The 9262-nt window shown below is 32.4% G+C and overlaps 1 pseudogene; it reads right to left on the reverse strand.

Annotated features, from left to right (window-relative positions):
* Positions 1–378: 378 nt before the first annotated feature.
* On the reverse strand, positions 379–497 carry LOC112481286 (annotated as a pseudogene).
* Between the last annotated feature and the right edge of the window lie 8765 nt (positions 498–9262).

Raw genomic sequence — 9262 nt, forward strand, 5'->3', positions numbered from 1 at the left:
CTAGTTGTGTGACAGTGAAGAAGAAGCAGATGGTTTGGTGATTAACAATCTCTGTGACACAAGCTATCAATAGAATGTCAATATGTGGCAACATTTTATAATATTTATTTATTTGCATGCAAATATGTATACATGTACAAAAATGTCTTAATTGAGACTTTATAAGCAAATAAAATTAAAATAAATTTAAGCCTAAAAAATAATTATTGAGGTAATGTAAGATGAGGGTTGTAATACAATTTTCTTTTTTATTTTTATTTATTTATTTTTAAGTGAGGCAACCCTTGGTTGACCTCACAGATTGTAAGGACCTTGTCAGTTTACAATTCCTTATTTGTTTATTTGTTTATTTGTTTGTTTGTTTGTTTATCTTTTTTATACCTACAGCACCTGGTCTTCCTAGGTGGTCTCCCATTCAAATACTAACCAGCCCTGAACCTGCTTAACTTCTGAGATCAGACGGGATCAGGCTTGTTCAAGGTGGCATGGCCATAGGCTACAATTTTCCTTTAAATTCTGTTTCTTAACCATGTTTAAACAAAATACATGCAATAAAAATTTCTGCTGTTTTTCGAAAAACTTAGATTTTTACTTTCTTTTAGAGTCCTTCATTAAACTTACACAAGAATAAACATTTGGAGTTTATAATAAGACCTAGTGTTAATTTAGCTCTTGCCACATGCCAGGCCCTATTCCAAATTCTTTAAATGTATAGCTTATTTAATTCTTATTACAATCATATAAAATAGATACTGTTTATTATATGCATTACATTAAAGATGGGGTAAATAAAGGTCAGATAATTTAAATAACTTGTCTAGTAAGGTGTTGGATATGAGGAGATTCAATCTCAGATCTTTCAGATTCAAATTCTGAGCTCATAGTTAGTATGAGGAAAAAAGACAAAAATCCAAAGAACCTTAGAGTTGCCTCCCTAAAATGGTTTGTAAAATCATGCTGTAGTTAATACAGTTACTATATACAAGATATGGTGAAACTTAAATCCATGTTGCTTGTATTTACACACATATTTTCAAACTCATTGTGATCATCCAAATGGGTTACAATGATGAACTCAAGATAAATTTCTTAAAATATCAAAATATTTATTTACTTCTTAAAATTATCATGTTGTAAGGATATCAACTCATTCTAATAATTTACCAGGTTAACTTTTTAATTATTATATTTTGCAATCCTTCATCATTTCTATTTTCAAACTCACACCAGTTTCTGTCTTCACTGCATTAATGCTCAGATATTTACCTGGCTCTTTCTTTGGAATGTGAAGTAAAGCATTTTCATTATAAATGCTAAACTTACTGGATGTTATGCTTCTATAATTCAATAAAAAGGAAGTCTTTATTGTTCTTGGCATTTTTGTTTCCAACAAGGAAGAGAACAGTTTCTCGCTCAGAATCATTGAAAGTACAGGTGGTCTTTAATGAACCAGTTCCCTTTATATATATTGAGTTAGTGTTTGTCAGTTCTTACTCTAGGTCGGGCACTGTACAAAGTGCTTTTGATTCATTGGCTCATTTAGTCCTTATAATAGTTCTATTTATTGGTTTTATTTTCATCTCCAGGAGAGGAAATTAAGGCTTAGGGCAGTTAAATTTCATGATGTTAGTGCAGAAGCCTAGTTTGAACCTAGAAATTTTGACTCCAGAAGCAACTCTTAACTACTCCACTAACTCCCACCTATGACTCTACACTTAAATCATGTGCTGTTTCATGGTCGTTTCACTTTTTTAATATTAATTCTTCTAGGATGCATATACAATGCATACCAGTTATTTTTGAAACCATTGCTTACTTTACTGTTCAGTGAGTGTGGTAGTATTTAGACGGTTAAGAGAATAGTGATGTGGATCATGAGAGGAAATATTGAGAACTTTCCATATTTCAGGCTCTGGGGTATGCATTTTATTTAAAATATAGCATATAAATCCTGAAATTTTTTGAGTCGATAGTATTATCACCATTCTACAAATGAAGAAACTGAATCTCAAGTATAATAACTTCTCAGTCACTCAGCTCTTAAGTGCAGGGCTATAATAGAAACTCAGGTTTGACCCTAAAACATAGATTCTTAGCTATTAAACTAAAAATATTCCTTAAGAACTTAATAAACACTGGATTTTTTATGTAAATTACCTAATTTTATTATCACTGCAGCTCAAAGTAGTAAGGAATATTAATACAGATAAGGAGAATTTAAATAAACACACTTGCAATAAATGCTAAGGATGATTTTAAGATCCAGATCTGTTATGTCTGCATATGGATAGAGTGTTTCCTCCAGGCCTTTTCAGAACCACCATTACCCTATTCATTCATTCATTTATGTATTTATTCATTTATTTAATGTATGTTTATTGTGTGCCCACTCTTTTCCAGACACTGTCCTAGGTACTATGCACAGTAGTAAGTAAAATGGTTACTCTGTCTTGGGGCTTTTGATCTTATGAGGGAGAGAAATATTACTCAACTCTTACAAATATATAGCTGGATATTGTAATCAAAGACTAATGTTGTTTAAAGTAGAAGGATATATGGGAGCTATCCCCACTGAAGTATTATTTTAGCTGGGATGTGAAAGATGAATAAAAGTTTACTAAATATGACAAGTAGGAGGTAGAAAGAGATTGTTCCAAGCATTCCAAAGAGATTTTACTATTAATTCCTGAATAAGTTTTTGCCAAACTTTTTCATTGGCTGATGAAACTCCATTTTTTAGTGAGGCTTCTTGAAAAAAATACCACGGTTTAGTTACATAAATATCTATAGCTATGTAGACGTCTAATAATTAGATGTATGACATTTCTTATTCAGTGTCAGTTATCCAGTAGCCTCAATTATCTGGAACATACTTTCCAATTAGAAAAAACAATCAGTAGAATTTATATCACCCATAAAGGGGGTCGATGAGATTAAAAACTTAAAATATAGCTTCTAGAACTTGGAAAGTGAATCCATACATTAACCATTAAATAATAGGAGCAAGTATCCCTTCACATTTTAAGAGACATTGACATATTAATCTCTAGTAAAAAATTGAAATTTATTTAATAGCCCTGAATCACCAACCATGTTGAATATCATGTTGAGTATATTTGTATAAGGTACTAAATAAGTCTACATGTTACATATATTATAAATATACATATAATATTTTTAACCAGTACTTTAAAACAAAGATTTATTTATATGCAATATTCATTTGCATACTACATCTAGATAAGTGGAGTATTATTCTAGATAAGAGAATTTATGTTTATATTTGTAATATTTACTAATATATTCTGACATAAAAAAATGCTTTACATGTGAATGATCCATAATCATTCAATGTGATATTGCATTTGATTTAGAATAAAATTCTCAAAATTAAGTTAAGGAAAACTTGGAACATGACCTTAGATATTACAGACTTTTCCCCCAAATACATAGGAACTAAGCATACAGAAGAATATAATCTTTCTAAGTTCAAAAAAAAGGTTTGTAGATATCTCAAGAAGCTATTTATTTAACATCAAGATACTATTATAATCAAACTGGAGTTCTTAATTTGCCCTCAAAGACATCAGCCTTGGAACTCCATACAGATAGACAGAGAAAGATAAGCATAAAGCAGACAGGTAAAGATGGTCACAGTGATGAGGCATCTGTAAGGGTCAACCCCATAATGCAAATCTCATAGACAATGAACAAAGGAGCTTTTCTTGTGGATCTCTAAATTATACATGATGCATATTTAACAGGCATGCTTATTTTTATTTTGCTAATATTCATATTTTAGCTGCTTTCTGTGATTTTTCAGTATATTAAGGAATATATTTTTTCATATATCTATTAATGCCTGAGTCATAAACCTTCAAATTGTATGCTACTTTGTAAACTTATTAAGGAGAGTATTCTTAATGTCATGTAACATAATATCTGCCAATCTTTGTTTTATTCAAGGTTCTCTTTAGTTGACTTGGAAATATGAGTTGTGTTTACTCAAAATTTAAAAAATATATTGAGAACATTTGATTAGATCTTTATTACTGCCTTCTTGTTTTCATTTATTCTATTCTTCTTAATAGTGAATAATTTTAGTATAATTTGAGTTGCAGCATTTTCTCATTGAGGCATATTCTGCCAAGATCTTCTTTTCCTAATGTGTGTATTTAAGTTGGGCTTCCATGTGGCAATAGATGCAGGACTTCCTGGGAGTCTCTTTCTGGCTTCTATAATTCTCAGCACAGATGTTTTTTTACTATACTACTTCTTCCCACCCTTCACCATCCCAACAATAAATACTGATATAGCCCCCTGAGGTATTCATTCATCTTTCAGGCCTCCAAACAGACCAGGCAGCATCTCATGATTGGGAAGAATGACAATGGGGGGACAGGATCATTACAAGACCCTTGAGCAGACCGAGTCACCATCCTTGGGAATTTGAAATGTACAGTGCAAGACAAAAATGGACCAGTTCTCACTATAGCACTCCTTAAGGTTTGTTTGTTTGTTTTAATTCCCCAAAGTAGAGAGTGAAAATAAGAATATATAAGTTACTTTGAAAGACTCTCAGGAACGTGTACATATCAGAAGTGTTGGTGGAGTATGGACAAAACTGGATTGTTAGGGGAATTCATGCATTTATCTATTGGGCAATGAGGAAACTTTGACCCTGGGAAACACTGTGAAGCCTGACTATGGGTGCTTTTCACTCCTCATGTTGTGATTCTCTTTATTTCTATTAATATGTACCATGCCATTAGAGCCCCACCAGATTAACTGGCTGGCTGATGTAATGATTTTATGAGACACATTGACCAAATATTGGTTTATCACTTATTCTTTGCCAAGTGCTGAGGATATAGGAGTACAATGGTGGGCAAAAGCAGCCACCATACTTGTGAATTTTTTATTACAAATCATTACATTGTATGAATTCATAATTGTAAATCAAAGTACATATGAAAGAAGAAGGACCCTTAGAGACAATAGTTCATGTAAGAGGCAGAAAAGTTATGATGGATGGTCCAACATCAGAGCTAATAGTTTGAGAACCTAAACATTAACCAAGGTGAAAGCGTGTCTTATGAGTATGCTCCAAGTCAAAATACGGTAGATGAGTGATATAGAAAAGTGACTCTGTAAGGTTGGCTAGCCTAGTAGCTAAGCGTCTTCTAACACTGTAAAACTTCGAAGAAGAGGATTATCCATCTCAACAGATTTCATTGTGAAGAAAATCAGTCTATTTTGGGAGAAAAATAAGGGCTAGCATGTGTATCATGAAGACAAGAGTCATCCTCTTTTTAAACTCCAAATGTTTGATTTAAACTTTTACCAGGTGAAAATGCACCCAGGAATTTTAAAATAAGTGACCTGGTTTTGTTAGGCTACATTTGAAAAGCTACATTTTAGTAATAATAATTGTTTTTGAATAATGCCATGCCTTTGTCCCTGAGTATGAAAACTATTATCATCAGAATAAGATGACTTTAAAACCATCTTTACTGCTTGATAATGGTCTCTGGGTACTTGTCTTTTTTGAATGATTATCATTCCAGTGCCTTTGTTGTTTTCATGGGCCCTAAACCTCCTCTGTTTTTCAACTCATAGACCGTTTCCCATTTTCAGAATCACTGTTTGAAACTAACCTTGAGAAAGGCAGACAAGACAGTAGAAAAAAGCAGTAAATTGACATTGAGACATTTTAGGAAGAATATTATATCTTCAAAGCCACAAACATATGATGCTTACTAGCATGGGGTTATAAATACAAACATTAATGAGGTATGTAGTATTTATGTCCTCAGTGTGTACGTTATTTTTATTGTTTGAAAAAAAAAATTAGAGTCCAGTGTGGCATGTAAGAACTTGAAAGTCACCATTCCGTCCTAACAATAATTAAAAATTTGAACAAACTGAAAAAATGCAATACTTCTTAGATCTGTCAGAGAAGCGAGGTTACAAGGTAAACTATTGCCTCAAAAATTAGAGAGACAGACAGGCTGGATACAGAGAAAAACAACTTACTGGAGTAGAAACCCATGAGCAGAAAACTCTGTGGGAACCAGTACTAGAGTAGGAAAATCAGAATTGTAATTAATGAATTTTACCTCCAGGAAATGTACCATGTTCTGACAGTGAAGACTGGAGAAAAATCCTTTTGTACTTTAGGCAGGGAGAGGGGAAAAGTAGCCATTTTGTCATAGGCTTACCCGCAAGAGAAACTATTTTACTAGAGTTTAACCCTGGGGGCCTTATTAGAATCCAACTGACCTAGAGGAAGGGAAATATACAAATCCGGTCCACTCTAACTATTTTGTCACACTGAGAGAGGTTAGTTGAGACTGAGAAGTTTGTGAAGTTCACAGTCGAAGGGCACAAGCTAACTAAAATCCTGAGACCTAATCACAGGACTATAGAACTACTGCCCCTTCCTCTACACCTTATTACTACTGTTAGGTAGTTAATCACACATGAGCTACAGAGGAAACAAAAGAATAGTGGCCCAGCCTAGAGACTGCCCAAAGAACACCTCAGTGGTAGTAGAATTCCAGGCATACACATGCGCACTAGGCAGAGTTACATTGTAGCCTCGTGTCAATCAAAATGATCTCACTTACCAATCACCCAAGAATGCCTTTGGAACTACCCTTCACAGACCAAATATAAAGTAGACACTGGGCCATTTTTGCCCTTCTGGCTCCCCTTTTTGCCCCTTTTTTTGCCCTTCTGGGTTCTCTCTCTTTTTGGTGGCCTTTTGTGTGCTTTTTGCCCTTTTGTGGCCATTTTGGTCCTTTTGTGTTGGTTACAGTGCAGGGGCCATGTATCTCTTTGGGGCATACTTTGTCTTTCTCTATAGGCTTCCTTGGGGGCATTCTTTGTCTTTCAAAACTATATTTTTAATAAAACTATTAAATGTCAATGACCTGTGATTCTTCACTGCAGTCATTTGAGGAAGAACCAAGGAAAACGCTAACTACATATCTATGCCATCATTATCTCTCTCCTTTCCCCTACTGTTGGGGCAACATTGAACTCTGATGGGCCCCAGCGATGACATTACAACTTTACTAAAGTTCTATTTACTGCAGTTACTTTTACTCGGTACATCATGTTTGACTATCAAGGAAAACAAACAAACAAACTAGAAACCATACTGAAAGACAAAAAAACACAGTTTGAAGAAACTGAGCAGGCATCAGAACCAGAGCCAGATATGGCAAGAATGTTGAGATTACCAGACAAGAATTTTTTAAAATTTATTATAAATAAACTAAGGGCTTTAACAAATAAGGTAGACAATGTACAAAAACAGATGGAAAATGTGAGCAGAGAAATGGAAAGTGAAAATAAATAAAAGTTAATTTTCTTCTTAATTGATCTAACAAATCAGTTTTTTCTTCAAAATATAAGAAAATGTATTTAATGCTATAGGTTATGTATAAGCGAAATGAATGACAGAAATAATACAGGGGAGGAATTAGGACTATTTTGTTATTCTAAGGTACTTATACTGTCTATGAAGTATTATAGTGTTAACTGGAAGTAGACTTGGATTAACTGTAAATGTTTATTGCAAACTTTAGGGCAACCACTGAGAGGAGAAAAAAGAAATATAATTGATATACTAAGAAAGGAGAGAAAATTGAATCATATAAAATGCTTAACACCCTTCAATCAGAAATGGACAAATCCAGCAGGCAGAAAATCAGTAAGGACATAGTTGAATTCAAAAGCACCATCATTTAACTGGATATAATTGATATCTATAGAAAGCTTTATTTAATTAAGAATACTTATTTTTCTCAAGTTCATATAGAATATTCATCAAGAAAGACCATATTCTAAGTCATAAAACATACCTTAATGATTTAAAAGAATGGCAATCATACAGTGTATCTTCATAGACCACAATGGTATTAAACTAGAAATGAATAACAGAAAGATATACTGGAGAATCCCAGTATACATGGAGAATAAAAAACATGTTTCTAAATAGTACATGGATCAAAAGGAATCTCTAGAAAAATTTAAAATTACTTTTAACTAAATAAAAATGATAATATAGCTAATCAAAATTTGCAGGATACAACAAAAGCGGTGTATAGAAATTTATAACATTGAATATATATGTTAAAAAAGAAGATTTAAAATCAGTCATCTAATAGTCCATCTTAAGAAACTAGAAAAAGAAGAACATATTAAATCTGAAGTAAGCAAAAAGAAAAATATTAGAAACTAGAGCAGAAAGCAACGAAATTGAAAACAGGAAATCAATGGAGAAAAACAACAAACCAAAAACTGATTCTCTGAAAAGATCAAAAATATTGATAAGCCTTGAAATTATAAATATGAAAAATGAAAGAAGGGACTTCACTACAGATCCTTTGTACCCAATGGACAATAAAAGGTGAATAAAGAGACACTGCGAACAATTCTATGCCCATAAATTTGATAACCTAGGTGAAATGGACCAGTTAGAAAACCCAGATTGCCAAAATTCACATATGAATAAATATACAATCTGAAAATGCCTATATCTATTAAAGATATTGAATCAATAGTTAATAACCTTCCAAAAAAAAAAAAGTAGATTGATTCACTGGTAAGTGCTACCAAACATTTAAAGAAGAAATTAGACCAACTTTTTTTTTCATATTTTTTTTTCCAGAAGGTAAAAATAGAAGGAGTACTTCCCAATTAATTCCATTAGGTCACCATTATCCTAATACCAAAACCAAACCAAACCAAAACAAAACAAAACAAAAACATAACAAGAAACGAAAATTACAGATGAATATATTTCATGAACATAAATGCAACAATTCTTAATAAAATCATAGCATATTAAATCCTACAGTGTATAAAAAGAATTATACACCATAACCAAGTGGGATCTATCCCAGGTATTCGAGGCTGGTTCAACATTCAAAAATCTATTAATGCAATCCATCATATCTCTCCATTAATTTAATTCTTTAATTTCATTCATCAGAGTTTTGTATTTTTCCCCATATAGATACCATATATATTTTGTTAAATATGTACCTGAATATTTTGTTTTTCCATTGAAAAAGTATAATAATTTTTTGATTAACAGAACTCTAATTTAAAGATGTATGAGAGACTCGTGCTCATGGCTTATTAAAATACATGTGGCTTATTATCAATCTATTTATAATGCAAATAAAATAGCTATGGTACAAATATTATTGTGAAAATTTTTATCAAGTAGGAAAAAAGTATGAAAAGC

This window comes from Pteropus alecto, unplaced genomic scaffold, assembly GCF_000325575.1.
Source record: "Pteropus alecto unplaced genomic scaffold, ASM32557v1 scaffold14, whole genome shotgun sequence".
Taxonomy (NCBI): Eukaryota; Metazoa; Chordata; class Mammalia; order Chiroptera; family Pteropodidae; genus Pteropus; species Pteropus alecto.